Below are 26,543 nucleotides of genomic sequence, written 5' to 3' on the forward strand. Positions count from 1 at the left end.
CGAGGCTCTAGGGTAATGTTCCCCCACCCCAAATGCAATGCAAAGCGCGGGATCATATCACATAAATAAATCATTCATCCATCAAATCAATCGTGCGCAAATAGGTGAGGGAGTGAGTTAATACGTGCGGAATGCAAAAAATCCTAAAAAAGAAACAATGCAACCCTAAACATCCAAATGCGATATATGAAAAGGTTAAAAGAAGAAAAGGTTCGACTAAATCAATATGCTCGGACTCTCTAAGTCCCCAGTGGAGTCGCCAACTGTCGCGCCCCATTTTTAAAATAAGGAAAATAAATAAAAGACGGGTTTAGAAAAATGGCTTTTGATTCAATTTTTGATTGGAAAATGAATTTTTGATTTAAAAAGAAAATGAAAAACATGGGTCTAAATAGGACTTGAAAATGCGACGATTTGACCCAAAATATAGTTAAAAAAGGGTTTTTTGAATGAAAAATAGAGTTGCCACTTGGTATAGAGTTAAGGTGTACCAAGTCACCTAAAAATGAATTTTTAAAGAAAAGAGTAGAAAAACCCTTTTTAAACGACTCCAAGTCTACGAAAATCAGAGAAAAAGATTCGAGAGTCACATTTGAAGAAAGGGAAGGCAAGGATAAGAATCCAAGGCACCCTTTCAACCTAGCCAAGGCTAGTTGCGTGATTTAGTCAAAGATTTTCTTATTTTAACCTAAAAATTTATCACATTTGGATGTACTATATGAATGCATACCCTAGACCTAGGAGGGTGTCGGGGGGTTGAAATGTATCTTCAAAGCTTACTTGGTACCAATCACTTTAATTGTGACGCCCAATAAAGACTTTTCGAAGAAGTCACGAATAATGCAAGTCATGAGACTCGAAAGAAAGAAAAAGTAAAGAAAATAATAATATACAAATGTGTATGACCTAAAGGAATGCATCATAATGGGTACGGGGACTTATACTCGTGACTTTCAATGTTCCCTTTAATAGAGGGAATACGAGCGTGCTAAGGCTAGAAAAACCAAACTCGTCCATATCCCATATCCAAGGGGGTAACTTCCTAGTCTAATCAAGCAAATGTACTAACCTAAGTCTAATACTTAGTTGAAATGCAAGTCTAATGTTATGTTTCATACAAAGGGGTAAGTAATATACATATAAGGGAAAATATGGGGGAAGGGATATACGTATAAGGAGGGATGTCAAGCAAAAAAATGATAAAAGACCCTAAAAAAGTGAAAATATGCATGAGAAGAAGTGATTTTATCACACAATCATGATCCAACGTGCGGAGGGTTCCTAAGGGTCTAGTGTGACAGCCCCACCTTCCCCTAAGGCGAACCAAAGAGGTTAGCGGACTGCCTGCCCAGCTCTCGCCAGGACTAACGGTTCAGTTTACGTCGATCTATTACGTTCCGGAACTTACCATTGCGCGCAAACAAGTCACAATCACAAAATAAAAAAAACGAAAATCGAAGCCGAAATTTATCCAAACCACGGCCAAGCATATATATACATTGGAAATCAACATTTACAAGCCAAACGGCAAACCAAGATATTCATCTAGTTCATACATGTACCAAAAGCCATTTACACACCATACATTGGTGGAAACAAAACACTTAGGGTTTTTACCCTCAAGGAGCTATTCAAAAATACATGTACAAGAGCTCAACTTGTCATCCAACTATCACAATCTTTTCCAAAAGTTTCATTTTCCTGTAAGGAAAACAAATGACACGGAATGAGCTAAAGCCCAGTGAGCAACTATCACAATAGCAGTTAAGATCACATAAGCATAACCATTCAATTCAAGTATGCAATTTCGAAGTAAGGCATATCAGTGAAAGGATACGGTCGGCTCTCAAGAGCCCATTTCCACACTTGCAATCTTGATCCAACCTCATTGACCCTCCGTCAATTTTAAAAGTACCAAACAACCGTAGACCTCGCTTAACTTCCATCCTTCCACCCATCATACCCCAACCGGGCCCGCACTCCATTCAGTCATTTTGGTAATACTCGAGTTTACCGGAACCGAGAGTCTCATTACTACAAGGTTCCTCAGTACAGTCCCCGTGGCATGACAATTTTCACGAACAAGCCCTCGCCGGCTCGATCCAATTGACTACCAAACGGGGTTGAGCTCAGTAATACAGTAAGGCCGTTGGACAATCGCCCAAACGACACCAATTCAGTTTCCATGAATGGAATTCAATGTACCATATAACCAGTGCAGTATTACAGTAATACGGTAAATAGCCATGAATGAAATCACAAGGGGTGAGGGCGGTCAAGTACACCCTCACCTCAATCACTTCCAATAACCAATTAAGCCTTCAAGGCATCAAATACACATAGAGCAAAGCCATATTATAACAAGTAAGTGAGTAGTATACTCACCAACCAAGTAAGTGGTGTTTCATGCACCACGATCACCAAGACGTCGTGAGCTACCGTCACGCCCTAAAAACATGTAACACATACAATGAGACTCGAGAACGAGTCACAAAACAATGCTAAACACAATCCCAATAGGGTTCCATATGCATAAATAAGCATGATAGCAAACCAGAAATTAGAAATAGCATTAGTCTTGGCCCCGAATAGAAAAACTGTTTTGCCCTTATTTTGCGGTAATGGCGTCAATTTCCCTACGACTATCGGATGGGGGTGTAAGACCCACCGTTTCGAAGCCAAGAAACAGGGCTACAACAACGTAGAAGGTCACTCAATCCAGTTCCTAACACAACTAGGTCAAATATGCAAAATACCAAACCAGAATTACCAAAACAGGTTTGCAAAACACACAAAACTGTAATCGGTATAACTCAGTCTATACCAGTCCAAATGCTGAAATTCCAAAGGCATATGATAGCTAAGACATCCAGCTACATTTCATCAGAAGACACCAACACCTAAATCCAAATAAATTCCAGTCAAAATAGCTAAATACCAACGCAGTTTTCGCATTCTGACCAAAGCAGGACAGCTACATTAATTCCAATATAACTCACTCTACACTAATCCAAATGACCTGAAATTTTACAGGTACCTCAAACACATCAATAACTACAACTTTCATGTTTTGAGCAAAGTCCAATTCGGCCTCTAACCCTATGATCTAAAACCGGACAGAATTAGGGGATTATGAACCCTAACTTTTCTTAATTCACTCCAAATCCAAAATTGGTTTCGGACGTCCGACAAGTATTGCTGCTCTTCGGACACAACACTCTGAACGCATCGGCCGGCCGAAGGATTTCAAGAAAACTTCCAGAACTCATTGATCTCGTTCGGACGCATAAAATCCAACCATCGGACGTCCGACAGCACCAACGGCTAGTTGACTCTTCAGCTGCCTTCTACCCGTTGACAGCATTAATTGAGGAATTCTCTGGTCTCCTATAAAAGGAACAAAGTCAATCACCTCAGAATAACTTTGTACATCAAGCCTACATCAGATTGTGAGTGATTCAAGTGCTAGAATACTCAAAAGAAACATTTGTATTTCTTGCATGTGCAATCTTCGTGTAGCTGTTTTTCAAGTGTGACATAGCTTCTTCAATAGTGTAGCATAGAGAGGGTTTGCGAGTGTTTGTAAAACTTCCTTGCTTGACCAAGTGTGTTTTGGGGCAAGAAGGAAGTGATCCCTTCCTTGTACACATAAGATTGGTTGCAAGTCTATTCAGCTTGAAGTAACTTGGTATATAATAGAGGTGTTCAAACATCAGTTGTGTTTGAAGCTTGGTTTGGTTCTTTACTCTCATTTACTGCTTTTCTATATAAACTGCTCTTCTCCTCATCTCACTAATACTTGTGCTACTATATTATCTTGTTCATTGAGAAGCATTTTGAAAAAGAAGGGCTGTCTGTCAAAAAAAGGTTGAATATTTACTAGCAGGTTTTTGAAAGCCTAATTCACCCCCCCTCTTAGGTTGTCTTCGATCCTAACAATTGGTATCAGAGCTTGGTCTCCTAGAGATTAAGCTCAAGCGGCTTGGAGTAAGATGACAACCAGTCATGCTATGTTTGTTGAGGGGCAATCTGTTACTAGGCCTCCCATGTTTACTGGTTCCAATTATGTTAGCTGGAAAGAAAGAATGATTATCTTCTTGCAATCCATTGATATTGAGCTGTGGTTTATTGTGAATGAAGGACCGCATGATGCTAACTTTCTTGATGCAGAAACAGGTTTGTTGCGGCCAAAAACGAGAGCTGAGATGAATGCTCAAGACAGAACCAATCTCACATTGAATGCCAAAGCCATGAATGTTCTTTACAGTGCCTTAGACTCAAATGAGTCAATTAGAGTAAAAGGGTGTAAATCTGCCAAAGAAATGTGGGATAAGTTAAGAGAAATTCATGAGGGCAGTGACAACGTAAGAGAACAGAAAAAGTCCATTCTGGTCACCAAGTATGAATCTTTTAAGATGGAGCCTCATGAGAACATCGACAAAATGTATTGTAGATTCAATGATCTGATCAAGGATTTAGAGGTACTCGAGAAGGAATACTCTCTAGGTGAAAAGAACAGAAAAATTCTGAATGCTCTATCAAAGGATTGGGAAAGCAAAGTGACTGCTATAGAGGAAGCTAAGGATTTAAATTCCTTATCCATTGAATCTCTGATTAACTCTCTAACCTCCTACGAACTGAAACTTAAATCTAAGTTGCAGGAAGAAGAAGACACAAAAGGAAGGAAGAGTATTGCTCTGAAAACTTCACAAGATGAAGATGAAACAGCCTCACTGGATGAAAATGACTTGGAAGGTGATGATAGTGACATTGCACTCATCACAAGAGGCTTCAAAAGATTTCTCAATAAGAGAAGATTCAGGAAAGGCGGATCCAGCAACTCCTTCCAGAATCAGACTAATGACTTCAGGAATAGAGGGAAACTAGAGTTCAACAAGAAGCAGAATGATAAATGTTTTGAATGTGGCCAACCTGGACACTATGCAAATGAGTGTCCAATGAAGAAAAAGAAGGAAAACAAGATTGAACGAAAACCAAAGTTCAACAATTTCCAGATTACCTGGAATGATTGCAACTCAGAAGGCGAAGTTGAAGAAGAAGAGGAATCTGCTCAAGTAGCTTTCATGGCCATTGGAGATGAAGAGGTAACACAATGCAACTCTCAAATCAATAGTGATAGTGAATCTGATGATGATGTCAATTCTTTTCTAGAAAAAATGCATGACAGCTTGAAAGAATCCTATGCTAAAAACAAAGAACTGAAGCAAAAAATCAGCTTTCTAATACAAGACAATGCAAATCTTTTTCGACAAAACAAATGCCTTAAGCATGAAAATGATAACCTGAAAAGGACTGAAACTGATGTGCTTGCTGAACTTTACAAAAAGAAAAATTACTGTGACTTACTCAAAAGTGAGCAATGCAGCCTGAGAAAAAGGATGGATGATTTATGTAAATTGTTACATCATGTGAAACAGAATCATCTTCAAAAAATTGACACTGTACCTTATGTTAATACTCATCGAATAAGACTGAACCAAAATACAAATGAGTTTGCTATCCACAGAAGAAGGCAAGTCAGATTCATCAAACCTGTTCATTTGATTAATCCTATGTCAATATGCAACTTTTGTTATCAATCTGGCCACATGTACAGCAACTGTCATGTTAAGAAAAATATGAGGAATGGGATGAGATGCATGTGGATAGTCAAACATAAGACTAACTCTCAAGGACCCAACATGTAAAGGGTACCAAGTATTATCTTGTGGGTTTGTGTGTAGGTGAACCAGGATTACAGTGCTAAAGGATCAAAATGGTTCATTGATAGTGGATGTTCAAGACATATGACTGGTGATGCATCACAATTTATTAAACTCAAGCAAAAAGCAAGTGGAAAGGTAACTTTTGGAGATGATAACAAAGCCAAAACTGTTGGCATTGGCGATGTTGGTAAGAATGATCAAACTTTTATCCACAATGTTCTTCTTGTTGATAATTTGAGCTACAATCTGTTAAGTGTTAGCCAATTGTGTGATAGGAATCTGTTTGTATTATTCAAAAAGCTTGAATGTCTTATATTTGACTCAAAGTTCAACATTATTTTCAAAGGAAAAAGAGTTAATGATGTCTATGTTGTGTATCTTGAAAATTTTGATTCCTCATATCTCAAATGTCTCAAAGTAGCAAATGAGGACCCATGGTTATGGCATAGAAGGTTGTGTCACTTCAATATGGACTTGCTGAAAGAAATTTCTAAAAAGGAACTTGTTAGAGGTCTTCCAAAAATCAGATTTGAAAAAGACAGAATCTGTGATGCATGCCAATTTGGAAAACAAGTCAAGGTCTCTTTTAAACCTAAGAAATGTGTTTCCACTTCAAAACCACTTGAACTTCTGCACCTTGATCTATTTGGCCCTACACAGACTGCAAGCCTTGGTGGTAAGAGATATTGTTTTGTGATTGTTGATGACTACTCTCGATATACTTGGGTAATATTCCTTGCTCATAAAGATGATGCCTTTAAGAATTTTACCTCATTATTTGCTAAAGTACAAAATCTGCTTGGCTTGAAAATTGTTAGAATTAGAAGTGATAATGGGACAGAATTTAAGTTCTGTGGTTTTCCAGAATTTTGTGATCACAATGGTATTACCCATGAATTCTCTATTGCTAGAGTTCCTCAACAGAATGGAGTTGTAGAAAGAAAAAATAGAACTCTCCAAGAGGCTGCTAGAACCATGCTTAGTGAATGCAATTTACCAAAATATTTTTGGGCTGAAGCCATAAACACAGCCTGTTATACCATGAATAGAATTCTTCTAAGACCAATTTTGAACAAAACTTCCTATGAGCTCATGTATGATAAAAAGCCAGTAGTCAGCTACTTCAAAGTATTTGGTTGTAAATGTTTCATTTTGAATATCAAGGAACATCTTGGAAAGTTTGACAAGAAATCTGATGAAGGAATTTTCTTGGGATATTGTGAAAACAAAAGAGGTTTCAGAGTTTATAATCGTAGAACATTGATTATAGAGGAGGCTATACACATTACTTTTGATGAATCAAATGGTGACATTTCTATGAGTTGTGGTGAAGATGATGACACAGGTGTTCAAGAAGGACTAAAGAAACTAGCAATCAATGACCATGACTCTGCTTCACCAGAAACTGATTCAAAGGATAATGATGCTCAGATCAGTCCAGCTGAAGAAGTGAATAATAGAGATACCACTACTCCTAATGATCTTCCAAGAGCCTGGAAATTTGCTCATAATCATCCCAGGGAGCTCATAATTGGTGATCCTTCTGAAAAGGTCAGGACTCGTTCCTCTAGACACCTGGTAGATAATCTTGCTTTTGTATCACATATTGAACCAAAAAATGTTGTTGATGCTTTGAATGATGAGCACTGGATTTTAGCTATGGAAGAAGAGTTAATCCAATTTGAAAGAAACAAAGTCTGGACTCTGGTTGCCAGACCACAAGGCCATCCTATCATTGGCACAAAATGGGTGTTTAGAAACAAATTGAATGATAAAGGGGAGATTGTTAGAAATAAGGCTAGACTGGTGGCCAAAGGATACACTCAAGAAGAGGGAATAGACTTTGATGAGTCTTTTGCACCAGTAGCCAGGCTGGAATCCATAAGAATGTTTTTAGCATTTGCATGTTTCAAGAATTTTAAATTATTTCAAATGGATGTTAAGAGTGCTTTCTTAAATGGGTTTATAGATCAAGAAGTCTATGTTGACCAACCACCTGGTTTTGAAAATGTATCTTATCCAAATCACGTGTTTAAACTCTCAAAAGCTTTATATGGATTAAAGCAAGCTCCTAGAGCATGGTATGAACGTCTGAGTGGATTTCTGATTGAAAATGGTTTTAAAAGAGGCATTGTAGACACTACACTTTTTACAAAACAAAGCTCACAAGATCTTTTGATAGTGCAAATATATGTGGATGATATCATATTTGGTGCCACTAATGAAAATTTGTGCAAGGATTTTTCCATCATCATGCAAAAAGAATTTGAAATGAGCATGATGGGAGAACTGAATTTCTTCCTTGGACTCCAAGTGATTCAAACCCATGATGGAACATTTATAAATCAAACAAAATACACCATGGAGTTGCTGAAAAGATTCAGAATGGAGGATTCAAAGCCTGTTGGGACACCTATGTGCACCTCTACCAAACTAGACAAAGATGAGGAAGGTATTAAAGTTGAGGAGAAGAAGTACAGAGGTATGATTGGAAGTTTACTTTATTTAACTGCTAGTAGGCCTGACATCATGTTTGCTGTGTGTTTATGTGCTCGATTTCAATCCTGTCCAAAGGAATCACACTTGAATGCAGTAAAAAGAATCTTGAGATATCTTAAAGGAACCTTAAATTTTGGCTTGTGGTATCCAAAATGTTATGAACTTCCTTTGTGTGGATTCTCTGATGCTGATTTTGGAGGTTGTAAAATAGATAGAAAAAGTACTACTGGTATATGCAACTTTCTTGGAAATTGCTTGGTCTCTTGGTTTAGTAAAAAACAAAATATTATCTCACTGTCCACTACTGAAGCTGAGTATGTTGCTGCTGGTGCTTGTTGTGCTCAATTGTTGTGGATGAAAAACACACTAAATGATTTCGGTTTAGTGTATGAATGTGTACCCATGTACTGTGACAACACCAGTGCAATTAATCTAACAAAAAATCCCATTCAACACTCTAGGACTAAGCACATTGATATTAAGCATCATTTCATTCGCGATCTTGTCTCAAAGGGGATAATCCGTGTTGAGTTTGTTTGTTCTAAAGAACAGATCGCTGATATACTCACAAAAGCTCTTCCGCTAGATCAATTTGTGTCTTTGAGGACTAAATTGGGTGTTACAGAAAAAATGTTCTGAGTCCTATTTCCAGTCAATCCTTATCGGACGTCCGATGAATTGGAACGGACGTCCGACAGTGTTCTTCATCCAAGGTCCAGAAAATCCCTGGCTCGGACGGTTGTGTCGGACGCATCACTTCGTTCGGACGTCCGACACTCAAAAAAATTGAGTCCTATAAGACAGTTATCCACTCTTCTCAATTCATTTTCCTTCATAAGTCTCGGACGCGACCTTTCAGTTTCTCTAAAATTTGAAATTCAAATTCCTCTCTCCTCAAACCAAGTTTCGAGAAATTGACTCAACCAACTCCATTACACCTCTCCTGCTCATTAATCATTCATAAAAGGCACTCCTAACACCCAACTACCCCAAAATTCCTAATTTACATTCGAAACCCTAAAATCATATAACCCTCTCCTTGCGGCTTCTCAGTATTCATCAGTTGGTTCTTACTGCACTCTTTCTTTGTACACCACACTCCTTATCCAAAAACATATCCACATTGCATCATGGTCAGAATGAGAGGAGGATCTTCTAGTGTCGGACGATCCTTTAGGCTTAGGGATGAAGATATTGAAATTTTGGAACCACCTCCTGTGGCACCCAAAAAGAAGACTGTAACCCGTAGTGGTAAGGTGAAGCAGACTGCCCAAAGAAAACTGGATATCCAAACTGCTGAATCATCTGATGAACAGTTGGATGGGCAGAACTCTGAAGAGAACATTGTTGGTAGAAATGAGGAACCAGAACAGGCTGACCAGGGAGATAAAACTGTCACAAGATCCTCTGCCAAAAGAAAGAGGTCCGCTAAGAGGAAGAGCACTCCTCAATCCAAGAAAAAACAGTCTGCTGATCCCACTGATGATCAGCAGAATGAAGAGAACACTACTGGGAGTAAGAAGACTCCTGAACCTTCCACCAGGAAGTCTCCAAGGACTAGATCTGAGGCTCAAAATGTGGAAGCATCTGCCACACAAACTTCAAGCAAGAAACGCTCTGGAAAGGATCCTGTGTCTCAACCAGTTGAAGAACCCACTCCTCTTCCGAAATTCATTGATGATGAAGCCAGAGACAGATTTGAGTTGGTCTCTCAAAAAGGTTTTATCACCCAAAGGCTTATCATTCCCTATGAATTCCGTAAACTTGATCTTGAATCTGTTGTCAAACTGTTTGAATTCCAGAAATGGACCCATATTCTGACCATTCCTAATGTCTTTTACCCTGACATGCTATATCAATTCTTTGCTAATCTTAGAAAGGGTAAATCACACACTGAACTCATCTCTAGGGTCAATTCTGTGGACATCATGTTAACTCCTGACATTGTGAACTCCATTTTGAAAACCAGCATTGAACCCAGTTTCAAAGGAAAAATTGCAAACTTTTTTTCATATGAGGAATTTCCTTCTGCCTATCATCACTTTTACAGTGCTAAACTCATGACTTATTTTCAATCCAAATTCAACACCCCTGCTGAGGCAAGATTGGATGATCTCAGTCCTCAGAATCTGATCATCTTCACTATCATCTCGAATCTGTTGGTGCCAACTGATGGCCACAGAACAGATGCAAATAAAATGGAACTCTATCTTTTCTACTGCTTTGTTGAAAAAATCCGCATTGACTTTGGATTTGTAATGTGCAAATTTCTGCTCAAAATCAGCACTGATAGTCGTAGGAAGCTTTCCTATGGCAGATTTCTGACCCCCATTTTTGCTCATTTTGACATACCCTTTTCTGGCAAATCTCCAAAAGAAAGTGCATCTTCAGTTTTCTCCAAAGCTTACTTTGAAAGAAAGAATCTAAAATTTTTTGAGGGTCATTGGTGCTACAAAGAGACTGTAGCCGAGTCTAGAAGAAAAAATTTGCATGAAACTCCTGTCACTCCTAGAACTCCCCGTGATCAGTCAGGGTATATATCTCCTTTCACCATTCATCCCAGAAAGTCTGCCAGTAAGTCCTTCTCTTCCAATTCTGAGGTCATCTCCCTGCTTGAAGACCTCAAACAGCATGTTATGCTTCTTGAAGATGGTCTCATGATGACCATGACCTCTGCCCAACAATCCTCCTTTCTTGAAAAAAGGAATCTTCTTGTGCCCCCTATACCTGAAACAAATGAAGCTGCTCATCAGAAAGAACCAAGAACTGAGCCCACAAGGCCAACCACTGGTGATGAGACTACTCCAGCTTCTAGTTCTCAGCCCAAGGATAAAGGCAAGGCTCCAGTAACTGAGGAAGCATCTGAAGATAGTGATGAAGAAACTGAGGAAGAAGAGGATCCTGCACAGTATCGTCTGGCCAGGAGAAGGCCTGGATCATCTAAAATCACCATCTAGGCACTACTAGGTCACTGCACCTTTATCTAGGATTATAGTTCATCTTTTTGCATTGCACTTTTGTATCAAGTGCTGAACACCTGGTCTGTAATATCTAGCAATATTTTCTGTTTCTAAATTAAGTGTTTTGTTATGAATGTTTTGAATATGTGTTATAGTTGGTTATGTGTTTATGTTTGAATGTTTCTAATTGATTCCAAATTGTGCTGAATATTGTTACTGTGTATACTGATATTGCTTCTGATGGAATGATATTGCTTCTGATATTGCTTCTAATATTGCTTCTGTATACTGTGTGATGACAAAAAGGGGGAGATGGTATATGATTGAAATTGGATTTGGTTTAACACTGGTGGTGTAGAGCAACTAGTTAGGGGGAGTCAGTCTCAGGGGGAGTTGTGTTAAATTTAATTATGCACCTCGTTAGGGGGAGTCAGTCTCAGGGGGAGTTGCTACAATTTTTGCTCTATCCAATTGTTTTGTCATCATCAAAAAGGGGGAGATTGTTTATCTCAACTCATATCTTTTGATGATTACAAAACAAATGGATATTTCTAATACCTCTTGTAGAAATCCTTTTCAGAAATGAACCAAACAGGTCTGAGGCTTTAAAGCAGAAAAAGGAGATCAAAAAGTATGAAGATTGCTGAGGATGATGTCGGACGCACAAAAGGAAAGTATCGGACGTCCGATATCCTTTGAGCATCTTCGGAGAGTAAAGAACTCAGACTCGGACGTCCGAAGAAGACAAGCCAGAGGTTCGATGACTATTAATCATGATCGGACGCTCAACATCTGTGTATCGGACGTCCGACAAGTATTGCTGCTCTTCGGACACAACACTCTGAACGCATCGGCCGGCCGAAGGATTTCAAGAAAACTTCCAGAACTCATTGATCTCGTTCGGACGCATAAAATCCAACCATCGGACGTCCGACAGCACCAACGGCTAGTTGACTCTTCAGCTGCCTTCTACCCGTTGACAGCATTAATTGAGGAATTCTCTGGTCTCCTATAAAAGGAACAAAGTCAATCACCTCAGAATAACTTTGTACATCAAGCCTACATCAGATTGTGAGTGATTCAAGTGCTAGAATACTCAAAAGAAACATTTGTATTTCTTGCATGTGCAATCTTCGTGTAGCTGTTTTTCAAGTGTGACATAGCTTCTTCAATAGTGTAGCATAGAGAGGGTTTGCGAGTGTTTGTAAAACTTCCTTGCTTGACCAAGTGTGTTTTGGGGCAAGAAGGAAGTGATCCCTTCCTTGTACACATAAGATTGGTTGCAAGTCTATTCAACTTGAAGTAACTTGGTATATAATAGAGGTGTTCAAACATCAGTTGTGTTTGAAGCTTGGTTTGGTTCTTTACTCTCATTTACTGCTTTTCTATATATACTGCTCTTCTCCTCATCTCACTAATACTTGTGCTACTATATTATCTTGTTCATTGAGAAGCATTTTGAAAAAGAAGGGCTGTCTGTCAAAAAAAGGTTGAATATTTACTAGCAGGTTTTTGAAAGCCTAATTCACCCCCCCTCTTAGGTTGTCTTCGATCCTAACAAGCTTCCTCCAGAATTTCCATTTTCATCGACTCTTCCTTTGGTACCACTATTCGGTTTCGATATTTCAAAATGCCCTCAGGACTCAAATTAAAGTCCGTAGTTTCTCCCTTTTCAACTTTCTCTCTCCACTTCCGTACCATCAAATCTTCGCCTTGCGCCCCTTTTATGCGTTCCAGTAGAGCGGAGGTCACCCTAACATTGCCAAATAACACCTTATGGCTCCCAAGATAGGGTCTCCACTCGCACACGGATTCTAGCAAATCCCACTCCTTAATCATTAGCCCTGCTACTTGCACCTTACGACTCAAGGCATCTGCTACCACATTTGCCTTTCTCGGATGGTAATTGATTGTACAGTCGTAATCTTCCAGAAATTCCATCCACCTTCGTTGCCTCATGTTTAGTTCCTTCTAGGAAAAGAGGTATCTAAGACTTTTGTGATCCGAATACACTTCGAAAGTCACCCCATATAGGTAATGCCTCCACTTTTTCAGTGCAAAGACAACTGCGGCTAATTCCAGATCGTGAGTCGGGTAGTTCTGCTCGTGAAGCTTCAATTTCCTAGAGGCGAAAGCAATCACATTCCGGTTCTGCATCAAAACACATCCCAATCCCTCTCGCGACGCGTCCGCATATACTGCAAACCCGTCCACTCCATTTGGCAAGACCAGTACCGGAGCCATGGTCAATCTTTTCTTTAATTCCTGAAAACTTGTTTCGCATCGGCCGTTCCAGATAAACTAGCCATGCTTCTTTGTCAAGTCAGTTAGAGGTCCTGCTAGTTTGGAAAAATCTTTAATAAACCGTCGGTAGTACCCATCTAGCCCTAAAAAGCTACGAATTTCCGTGGGGGTTTCTGGCCTCTTCCAATTTGTCACGGCCTCAACCTTCGCCGGGTCCACCGAAATACCTTCGTGGGAGATCACATGACCCAAAAATGCTACTTTCTCCAACCAGAACTCGCATTTACTAAACTTGGCGTACAGCTGATGTTCCCTCAATGTCTGCAATACCACTCTCAAATGCTCCTCATGTTCCTCACGTGTCTTAGAGTAGACCAAAATGTCATCAATGAACACAACGACAAATCGGTCTAGATAGGGTTTGAAAACCCTATGCATTAGGTCCATGAAGGCGGCGGGAGCATTGGTCAGTCCAAAGGGCATAACGGCGAACTCGTAATGCCCGTATCTTGAATTGAAAGCAGTTTTCGGAATGTCCTCCTTCCTAATCAACAACTGGTAGTATCCTTGTCGGAGGTCTAACTTGGAGAAGACCACTGCTCCTTGCAGCTGGTCGAACAACTCATCAATGTGGGGCAGTGGATGTTTATTCTTGATCGTAACGTTGTTCAACCCCCTATAGTCAATACACATTCTCAAGGTCCCGTCCTTTTTCTTTACAAATAGAACAGGAGCTCCCCAAGGAGACTCACTCTCGTGAATGAAACCCCGCTCCAAAAGATCTTGCAATTGCAACTTAAGTTCCTTAAGTTCTGCAGGCGCCATTCGGTAAGGGGTTTTTGAGATAGGTGCAGTTCCAGGTAAAAGATCTATTCGGAATTCTATCTCTCTTTCCGGTGGTAAAGCTACTAACTCATCAGGAAATACATCCGAAAATTCTCTCACTACGGCCACATCTTCCACGTTTAACTTATCCGTAGGGGTATTAATTAAAAAGGCCAAAAAACCTTGCGCCCCTCTACTTATCAGTTTCCTAGCTCGAATGCCCGAAATTAGAGCAGACGAAGGTAACCTACCCCTTACATCCAACCTTAAGGTTGCCTCGCCAGGAATGCGAAATTCTACTATTTTCGTTTTACAATCCAGTTGGGAGTTATATTTGGCTAGCCAGTCCATACCCAGAATCACATCGTACCCCTTAATGGACAAGCTAATCAGGTCTCCTAAAAATCTCCTTTCACCTACCCATACATCACAATCCCTATAAACCATACTAGTCACCAAACGTTGATTCCCCGTAGGTGTACTAACTTCTAGGTCATATGGTAAGCTAGCAGGTTTTATATCGATGCCACACATGAAATCAGGGTTAACAAACGAATGAGTGGCACCAGGATCAATTAAAACTTTGGCAAAGCGGTGGAAAATAGGGATCGTACCTTCCACCACCTCGGAAGACTCTGGGACCTGATGGGGCTCTAAGGAATACACCCTAGCTGGCACCTTAGGTTTGGATCCGTCTCCCTTGGCTGGTCCAGTATTGGTCCTCGGCGGTAGTTGACTCCCCTTTCCGTCTTGTTTTAGGACCGGACAAGTAGCTAGTTGATGGTCCGCACTTCCACACCGCAGGCACTTACCCTGTTTCCTCCAGCAATTATCATCGGTGTGGTTTGCTTTTCCACAATGCCCGCAGGGACCACGAGGTGCCGAAGCCGAGCCACTCTGAACATTGCCCCTTTGTCCTCGCCCAGCTTGACCACCCCTGAATGGAGTCCCTCTGCCTGACCCAGAATGTCGACCACCACCCGTTCCTCGTCCAAACTTAGAGGGAGTGCTCTTCTCACCTTGTCCAGATGTACTCCCAGGAAAACCACGCTTCTTAGCCTGGAAGTTTCGGACCTGCAGCCGTGCACTTTCTACTCGTTGGGCTTTTTCCATTGCCTCGCTAAACGTAGTGATTTGAGCCGCCGCGAAATCTTTCTGGATCTCAACGTTCAAACCCTGAATAAAGCGCCTAATTCGTCTTTGCTCAGTCATGATTAGCTCAGGCGCGAATTTGGACAGGCAGGTGAACTGACTCTCATATTCCGCCACAGTCTGAGCCCCTTGCCGGAGCCGGATAAACTCGTCCTCCTTCCTCTCCTGGACTAGAGGAGGGAAAAACTTTGCATTAAATTCTCGGATGAAGTTCACCCAAGTCCTAGGCGTCTGCTCCCGCTCCCATTTCTGCCTAATTACGTTCCACCAGGAACGGGCAGCCCCTTCAAGTTGAAACACGGCAAAAGTCACCTGCCGTTCGTCTGGGTAGTGTAGAGCTGCAAAAATGTCTACCATCTTCTCAAGCCATTTCTCAACAACATCAGGGTCGGGTCCCCCAACAAACTTTGGCGGGGAAAACTTTTAAAAACGTTCTAGAGCTCTATCTTCGCTCTCAATATGATGGCCAGGGTTTCCTGGGTTAGGGTTTGGGTTCTGGCCCTGTTGTTGGACTACTTGTGCTAGTAAATTGGTCATTTGCTGCATAGCGGCAGCTATTTGTACATTCGGATCTAATTGCGGTCCAGGATTGGGTCCAGTAGAAGCTTCCCCCGTTTCCCTAACCGGTATGGGTTGTCTAATACCGCGCCCGCGTCCCCGACCACTCCGTGTACCTTCCATGAGTTCTACTTGATCTAGACAAGATTACTAAACCAAAGTAGTAACAAAACATATAAGCAACACTTAAACTTTGCACAAAAACACATAGGTATACAGTCCAAGCATAATCACAAACACACATATATACAAGCCAAACACATATATACAATCAGTCAGTCAAGTACGGCCAAGGCACGTACGTACATAAACGATCCTCCCGAGGATAGGCCTATCAAAAGAAATTTACACGTAGCTAACTCAACCCAAAACGGTTAGCTAAGGTTCTATCCCTATCCCTATGTACATACAAAAACCACAAACCATCCAAAAGATGCCTAAAGATCAAGGCCTAGTCAGTCGCCGGGGTCTGGGATCCAGGCGACGGAGTAGACTCCTCCCCAGCCTCGGCCCCAGCATACGAGGCCTTATCACTAGACTCCTCAAGTCCGTCATCGCACAGATTAAGGATGGCCTCCGCACGACCCCTGACCTTGCGAGCTCGCTTAACCTCGCGCTCGCGTGCATCCCTCAATTGGTCACAGAGGTCATCAACTCTGTCCTCGGCCTCATGCACGTCATACTCTAGCTCCATGATACGTGCCGCCTGCTTCTCGTTGGTTGCCCTAACCTGAGTCACCTCAGCTTCCAACGTAGCAACCACAGCTTCCAACTTAGTGTTATCCTTAGCAAGCTCCTTACGCTCCTTCGCTACCGCCAAAACTAAGGCGTTCGGGTAAGCATAAGTATCACGGCACGCACACCGTCGAAGGCGGTTGGCCGAGCTCCAACGCACCACGGCCCCCTTCTGCCTGATCTGATATGGAATCACGGGGAGTGCTCTGGGAGGTCTCACCCCCGAAGGACTAGCACTAGGGTCACCACTCGCATCCATCCTATAGCAAAGGAAGAAATAACATGAATACACTTAATAGGCATAAACAATAGAATCCTCAAGTCCAGCATTCTTATAACACCCAGGCTAATTAAAACCTAGGCTCTGATACCACCTGTGACAGCCCCACCTTCCCCTAAGGCGAACCAAAGAGGTTAGCGGACTGCCTGCCCAGCTCTCGCCAGGACTAACGGTTCAGTTTACGTCGATCTATTACGTTCCGGAACTTACCATTGCGCGCAAACAAGTCACAATCACAAAATAAAAAAAATGAAAATCGAAGCCGAAATTTATCCAAACCACGGCCAAGCATATATATACATTGGAAATCAACATTTACAAGCCAAACGGCAAACCAAGATATTCGTCTAGTTCATACATGTACCAAAAGCCATTTACACACCATACATTGGTGGAAACAAAACACTTAGGGTTTTTACCCTCAAGGAGCTATTCAAAAATACATGTACAAGAGCTCAACTTGTCATCCAACTATCACAATCTTTTCCAAAAGTTTCATTTTCCTGTAAGGAAAACAAATGACACGGAATGAGCTAAAGCCCAGTGAGCAACTATCACAATAGCAGTTAAGATCACATAAGCATAACCATTCAATTCAAGTATGCAATTTCGAAGTAAGGCATATCAGTGAAAGGATACGGTCGGCTCTCAAGAGCCCATTTCCACACTTGCAATCTTGATCCAACCTCATTGACCCTCCGTCAATTTTAAAAGTACCAAACAACCGTAGACCTCGCTTAACTTCCATCCTTCCACCCATCATACCCCAACCGGGCCCGCACTCCATTCAGTCATTTTGGTAATACTCGAGTTTACCGGAACCGAGAGTCTCATTACTACAAGGTTCCTCAGTACAGTCCCCGTGGCATGACAATTTTCACGAACAAGCCCTCGCCGGCTCGATCCAATTGACTACCAAACGGGGTTGAGCTCAGTAATACAGTAAGGCCGTTGGACAATCGCCCAAACGACACCAATTCAGTTTCCATGAATGGAATTCAATGTACCATATAACCAGTGCAGTATTACAGTAATACGGTAAATAGCCATGAATGAAATCACAAGGGGTGAGGGCGGTCAAGTACACCCTCACCTCAATCACTTCCAATAACCAATTAAGCCTTCAAGGCATCAAATACACATAGAGCAAAGCCATATTATAACAAGTAAGTGAGTAGTATACTCACCAACCAAGTAAGTGGTGTTTCATGCACCACGATCACCAAGACGTCGTGAGCTACCGTCACGCCCTAAAAACATGTAACACATACAATGAGACTCGAGAACGAGTCACAAAACAATGCTAAACACAATCCCAATAGGGTTCCATATGCATAAATAAGCATGATAGCAAACCAGAAATTAGAAATAGCATTAGTCTTGGCCCCGAATAGAAAAACTGTTTTGCCCTTATTTTGCGGTAATGGCGTCAATTTCCCTACGACTATCGGATGGGAGTGTAAGACCCACCGTTTCGAAGCCAAGAAACAGGGTTACAACAATGTAGAAGGTCACCCAATCCAGTTCCTAACACAACTAGGTCAAATATGCAAAATACCAAACCAGAATTACCAAAACAGGTTTGCAAAACACACAAAACTGTAATCGGTATAACTCAGTCTATACCAGTCCAAATGCCGAAATTCCAAAGGCATATGATAGCTAAGACATCCAGCTACATTTCATCAGAAGACACCAACACCTAAATCCAAAGAAATTCCAGTCAAAATAGCCAAATACCAACGCAGTTTTCGCATTCTGACCAAAGCAGGACAGCTACAGTAATTCCGACATAACTCACTCTACACTAATCCCAATGACCTGAAATTTTACAGGTACCTCAAACACATCAATACCTACAACTTTCATGTTTTGAGTAAAGTCCAATTCGGCCTCTATCCTATGATCTAAAACCGGACAGAATTAGGGGATTATGAACCCTAACTTTTCTTAATTCACTCCAAATCCAAAATTGGTTGCAATTATCAACAATTCACACCTACAAGAGTCATTATAGTCCATTGCCAATCATCAAAGATAGCCACAACATCCCATTCATATTAAACCAGAAAATTCATCATAAAATTGAAAACTTCACCAAAACACTTCAAATCAAGAAATAAATCACACATTCCATCACTCAAGCCACCATTAGGCACAAAATAACCATCATTAAGTGTAAGGGAGTAGTCAAACATCACTTACCTAAGAACAAGAGATGTAGAGATGTTGGCCACCTTAGACCTTCAAACAAACTTCACTGAGACACTTACTAGCACTAGAAGAAAGGATTTTATGGAGTGGAATCTAGTTTAGGCTCTTGTTTGTGGAAGATTGAACCAAGTGGAAGCTTGAAAGTTGATGGAGTTTCTTCCTTCTTGAGCTTGGGATGGCCGGCCAACAAGAGGTAAGAGATGGTGAATTTTTATGATTTTTTGAAGTATTTAACACTTAGTCAAAAATAGTCAAAAGTATGAATAGTGTTTCTTAAGTCAAACACAATGATAGAGTGACACTTGTCACTCTCATAAATGCATTCCTATCCTTTCTTTTCTCTCTCACATCAATCATTTCACACACCCTACTTATCTCTTAACACCCGATAAATTTTACACAGTATCCAATACTTAACCTTATTGGCCGAATTTTTCCGAACTTTTCGCACTAGTGGGTCCCACGTCCATTATATATCCTTAATTTTCCAAAAATTCACCAATGCTAGAAAAATCATCTAGAAACTAGAACTGCTCATAAAATCTACCAGAAAAATATTTCTAAGCCAGAAAATACAAAAATTATGCAATTAAGGGGTAATAAACCCTAGGAAAAATATTAGGGTTTTACGGGTTCTCACATCTAGCATTAGACTCGCCCTTGACTAACGTTCTCTCACAAGCATTGGACTTGTAAGAGCTCGAGGGGAAGACCATGACTAGCATTGGACTAGCCACGGTAACGTGCATTCCATCCACATAATTGGGTATAATACTAAAAACAAATAGACATGCAAAACACATAGTTTCACCTAGCACGTGACACACAAGCATGCTTATCTAGATGCAAAGGCCTAGGAAAGCGATAAACACACAGGCACACGCAAGCATATAGCACATAAGCCCTATCTATTACATTCGGGGGAAGCCTACTACAATCTAAGAAGGGAAACGGAGTAAAATAAAATAATAACCTAGCTATTACAACTTTGGCATTCAAGTGCCTTTCAAATGATCAAAATTGAACTAAAATAAATATACCAAACTAAAGCTAATAAAGCAAACAAATAAATAAATGAAATACATAAATACACTTTCAAGAGGCATGCAATTAAACACGTAAAGTCACATAGGGCACGTAGGGTCAAATAGAGTAAGAAATAAGGGATAGGGTGTACCTCCCTTGAGTTGGAGCTCCAATGGAGTAAAATTACTTATTGATCCTCCAAAAAACAAAGAAAAGGTCAAGGCATCATAAATAATCACATAAATGTAAAATTAAATCATTAAAAGCATTTAGATGCCTAAATAGCCCGTATTAGCTAAATGAGGACCCAATTGAAAGGAAAAGAAAAGTTTGAGGGGCCAATTTGATTGATTTTCTCAATTGTTTGGGCCATAGTAGAACAAAGAGGAACTTGGGGGGTTAAAGTGCAATTTCCAGAAAATTTCCATGCAAGTTCATGCAAGTTACGAATAAGATTAAGCTTTTGCAACTACTTCATATACTCTAGCAACCGAGAAAGAAAATCTGCTGCACTCTTTCCTCAAACCCAGATTTCTTGAGCACAACTGATTAGATGTTTCCAAACCAACATCATAAATTCAGACTAAGCAACCAACTTCATAGTCACCACCATTCAAACAAGCAGAAAACTTAGCAAGATCTAGTGCAAAAAAAATCTGGAAACATGCAAAATTGGTTCGGCAAAACTGATTGTTTATTTTCAACAAGTATTCTAACATGATTCAAATGTTTTAGACCTACACAGGCAAACTCAACTCACTCATCCAATTTTCTCTCATCAAATAGGTAATGAGACCCACTTGGTGGGCTGCTACGGGAAAGGAAACAACAAAACAAGAGCATGAAATGCAGCTTTCTTATTTCCCTACCCCAACTTAGATAGGTTTACATGCCAGTATTTGACAAGCTCTACTAATCTAACATTCAAACCAGAAATACCAAGCTTCAACTCATTGTCATTAACATCCCTAAGCATAATCATCTAACCCCCATAAAATCTGATTGAAACAGCCGAGCATAAAATGCAGCAAAAGAAAAGGTGAAACTTGCGGCAAAGTAATCTAGGCACACAATCAAGTCATTTCATTGAGGTAGATAAATGAAACTAGACCACAAACCAAAGACATACAGCTTCATCTTGGTTCAAGCATAGCAAAAATATAAAAGAAAACAAGGAGCATCAAAACTACAAGCCCTTCCTAGCTTCTGGTTTACCGAAACTTTGGCAAATAAAATCACTCCAACACTGCAAACTTACTCATTATCAAACATTGGACCCAAAGGAAAAGACAATGACAGCGTCCGAACTAATGGGTATGGATACCAGCTTTAGTTAGAACAGCCGAAGTTTCTAAGACATAAAAAACTCTATTGCCGTAACGGACCTGCCGCATTGTAGCCTGATGCTACATCGCATCTTGCGGCTTTAAATTGCAGCAGAACATACACGGCATCGCCATCATACAGCAAATCAATCCAAACAAAAAAAACTAAGTCAAGCAAGAATTTCAGTCACCCAAAAAAAGAATCAAAATGAACAAATCATACAACTCTTCTTCGTTGGTTTCTTCTGCAGCAACTTATTCAGACATTTCTCGCAGTTTCAAACGCAAACCAACAAATTTATTACCCAAAATTCATTAAAACTTCAATACTAACACAACCCCACTGTAGGAAATTAGTCATTACAGATCAAACAAAGAACCAAATGGGTGAACATGCAACAACAGAGAAACGAAATCTGGTTTCTAAAGAACCCTAGATGCATTTGTCAAAAGCTAACATCTTGATACTAAACTACAACCTAGGAACCAAAAATCAAACACACTACAGATCCTAACATATTAATCATGCAACGTAACAGCCAAAGATAACAGCTTTAGGCTAAAAATCATAACCAACAACATTCCTCCCATCACCTTCCAACAAAAATCCAGAGTTCCGAATACAAGCATGGAAAGGATAACTTTAACAGATGGAGTGAGAGTAATATACCTGAACAGCCAGAAAAAGGGATTAGATTGGAACGATCTTTAGCAAACAACTTTGCCTCTCCACGAAGATGGAGACTGACGAGGGCCGTGGGTTTCTTCTTCCTCAGTCACTTTCTTTTGCTCAGTTCCGTCTCTCTGCACCTCTCTCTCCCTTTTTCCAGATCCTTCCTCCCTCTTTGCTCCCCAAGCTTTCGCCTTTTCTCTTGTTTCTACCTCTCTTTTGTCCAGTCTTTGTTCTACTCCAGCTCTCTATCTCGCTTGCCTTTCCCTCTGTTTCTCTTTTTCTTTCTCTCGGCCCTCCCAAAGCTCTCTCTTGATCTCTTGTTTTTTCTTACTCAACCAGCCGTCATTCCCCTTTTTCCTCTTTGGCTGCGTTTCTTTTCCCAGCCTTTATATATCAAGTGGAAGACCCTAAACCCTCATTTCAATGGTCACAAGCCAACCTCAGCTCAACCCTTCTCACTTGGCCATCCGATTGAATTCTTGCATGAAACAGCTTTTTCTTTCTTTTTTCTCTTTTTTCTTTTTTTCTTTTTTTTTCTTTTTTTAGTTAATTAATAATAAACAAAATATAAAGAAACATAACAACTTAAGTAAAATCGAATAAAAATGAACAAAACTAGGCATAAAAAAATAAAAATAAAATAAAAATAAAAATAAAATAAAATAAAAAGAAATGCTAAACTTTTTTTCTTTTTTTTATGTATTGATTTTCCTCTTTTTTCTTTAATTAAATAACAATGAACTTGAATCTAAAATAACTAAAGCTTATTTTTTTGTCAATGATTTTCTTTTTCTTCTTTTTTTTCGATAAAATCTATGCTAAAATGACTTAAAAATAAAAATAAAAGACTAAAAGTAAATAAAACCTAACATAAAAAATAAAAAATAAAAATAATAGTAAACAAAAAAAATACACTAAAAAATTTGGTGTCTACAAGTATTAATGTATTAATTTCTCAAATCTCTGCCTAGTTGTACTGGCACGATTATCAAGAAACTATGGACATGCACGCGGTAAAAGCTTAATTTGAACTCACTCACCTCTAATCTCTTAATTATCTTTTCTTAATCTACTATTGATCATCCTTTATTCTCCAAGATAATTACACTCTTGGATCGAATATTGTCTCGAAAAAAGTGTATTCACTATTCCTTTACTAAACGAGTCGCAGAAAAATTAAATTTGCTAATAAAATGTTTTAAAAATATCAATGAGACATTGTTCCATGTAAATGGATTTAAAATGATTGAAGTAAATTATTCAAAGTAAACGGGTGAATAAATAATTAAATAAGCCAGTAAAACGAAATAAAAGTAAGTAAAATAAAATAAAAATTCGGGTCCTCACATCATTTATGTAGGGAATGGTTGTAATACTAGAAAAATCAAGTCATAGAAGATTGCAAGCAATAGAGTAACTCACCATGGAGGAAGTATTTCTTTTACTTGTGCTTTTTCTTTTCACACATTGAGGATTATGTGCATTTTTAGTGTGGGGGGAGGTTTATTACCTTCTTAATTGTTGTGATTTGAGAGGAAAATGGTTGAATTTTCAATATTTTCCACATGTTCACCAAACTTTTGTCCATTTTCAAAGAATTTCCGTGACCATTAGTAGTCAAATCTCCCTTTGAAGTGAAATTGATGTGTTTTAAATATCTCATTTCTTATTTGACTTAGAAATAGTTCTTATATGATTAGGATTTTTGCTATGAAGAAAGTATATCTTGTAAAGTAGAAATAATTATGCATTGAATTTTGCATGCTTAATAAGTTTCTTATTTTGATTGAATTTCATAAATTGAGTGATAGGTATGGTCAATAATTGCATTATTGTTTCTATGGTCAATCTATATGAGGGAAGTTTCTAGGGAAAAAAAGAGAAAGAGAAAAAGAAAAGAAAAAAAAGAAGTAGAAGAAAAAGAAAGAAAAAGTGAGAAAAAGGAAAAAAAATAAATAAATGTTTACTCCAATGATTCTTCAAACTTAGTAACCAGGAGTTTTTATCTACAAATGTCGACTTTCGCGTAAAACGTCTCTTAATTTATTTCTTCGAATAAATTTTCTTTACTTTAACTTATTACTTTAATTTCCTAGATATCTTTATAAGTGAGTCAAGTTTTTAAATCATTTTCCTTATATAAATTAGAGTATGTTAAATTTGTAATGCATTATAGAAATAGGACCCACTAGCGTGGTGTGTGCGGTAAATTTTTGAAGATTAGAAGGAGTTTTGTGCAAAAGAACTTTATTTTATAAGATGTTTAGGAATAATTAGAAGTAGACTAAATATTTTAGCATTTGGAAGACAATAGGATGAGAATTAACCCTTGGAAGCCACTTATCATAAAAGCCATGGAGTTTGGACTTTGACTAAGACCGTTCTTAACCTTTAATTAACAAAAAAAATTGACCAAAAAACCATCATCTTTCCCTTTCCTTTGGCCGACTTCTTGGAAAAAAAAAAGAGAAAACTTCATCTTCAACCTCCAACTCTTGCTTGAATCCTTGAGTCATAAACTTGTAATCTACTCCATAAAAGGTGACATCTAGGGAGGATTAAGGGTTTTGGTGGAAATATTTGGGAGGAAGAAGCTCTAGGGTTCCATTTCTTCATAGGGTTTCAAGGTAACTATATCAAGAAACCATCGTTTCTTTTATAACTTGCATATGAGTAGATTTAAAGCTTAATTTTTGGTAGTTTTCATGAAAAATTTCGTGGTTTGTGTGGTGATTGGAAAATTCTAGCTTTGAGTGAGAAATTTCAGCTTTGATATGATGAGTTGAGCTTGGCTATGATCCAGTAGCTTTGCCATGTGAATTTTCTAACTTTTATATGTTATTTTGGCTTGATTATAGAAAATTTCAGCTTGTAGTTGTAAATTTGTAAATTTCAGCTTAGGGTTACAAATTTTCAGCTTTATTGTGGTTGAATTTGAGCAGCAAGATAATTGGCTATTTTGAATCGTTTTGTAGCCTTAAACAAGTGTACTTTACAGCCTATAACTTTGGGTTGTGATTGAGGTTGGATTGCTATGAATATAGGTGTTGAGTTTGGATGGAAAAGTTAAGCAAATAAGGGGAAGTGCTGCTGAAATTTTCATTACTTCCTTTCTTGTGAAATAAGTGATGTTAGAGGGGTGATTTGGGATTGGTTTGGACTTAGGTTACATTTGATTGCTTGAATTCACATTGGTGGTGGTGTATAATGTGTCAGCCCCACCTTCCCCTAAGGCGTACCTAAGAGGTTAACGAACTATCTGACCAACTCTCACTAGGACTACTAAGACGGTTATACACAAACTAAAATGTGCCGAAATATGTTAGCACGCTTAAATGATTCAACAACCACGAAATAGAAAAATAAAAATCGAAACCGCAAATGAATAGTGACTGCCACGTCACAATCTGACCGGGTTCTAGCCGGATCTCCGGCCGGATTGGAGGCAGTAGCTAAACTCCAACGGATTCATAAATCCCTGTCAATCCGGCCAACAATCTGGCCAATAACTGGTCGGATTTGCGGCCGGATTCCTTGCAGAATTTCCTGCCAAAATATTTTTCCTTTTCCGCTCAAATTTCGAACTTGTCCGAAATCCAATTGAATATAATTAACTTCATATAATCCTAGAAAATGGACATTTCCAAACCAAATATAACACATGAACATGATTACACACTTTTATATACCACGTTTGTACATTTACAAATCAAAAGGGAAACATTTGGATTGAGGTACATTTAGGGTTTTTCAACTACTGAGGAGCTATACAAAAATACCTATACTAGCTCAACTCATCCTTCAAAATAGCACAGGTCCAAAAGATTGTTCTCTGTAAGGAAAACAAAATTTAACGGAGTGAGCTTTCGCCCAATGAGGTACCATCACTCAAGCATTCAAGGATCACATAAACACAATGATACTCAATTCAAATACGTTCATCAAGTGAGCAAAACCAACACCACACAACAATAGAGAGTAAAAGGATACAGACGGCTCTCAAGAGCCTTTTTCCTTTGTCACCGCACTTGATCTCACCTCATTGACTCTCCGTCAATGTATAAAGAATAACCATAACCGTAGACCCCACTTTACTCCGATTTCCATCCATCACACATACCCCTTACCGGGCCCGAACACCAAGCAGAACGGAAATGGTAATACTCGAGTATACCACAATCAAGAGTCTCGTACCCAAAGATTTCTCAAAACGTCCCCATGGCTTGTCAATTTTCCTCGACCAAGTCCTTACTGGCTCGAGTTAATTGACTTCCAATGAGGTTGAGCTCAGAGTTAACAGTAAAGGTCGTTGGATATACGTCCAAA

The sequence above is a fragment of the Coffea arabica genome, chromosome 3c (assembly GCF_036785885.1).
Source record: "Coffea arabica cultivar ET-39 chromosome 3c, Coffea Arabica ET-39 HiFi, whole genome shotgun sequence".
In the NCBI taxonomy this organism is placed as follows: Eukaryota; Viridiplantae; Streptophyta; class Magnoliopsida; order Gentianales; family Rubiaceae; genus Coffea; species Coffea arabica.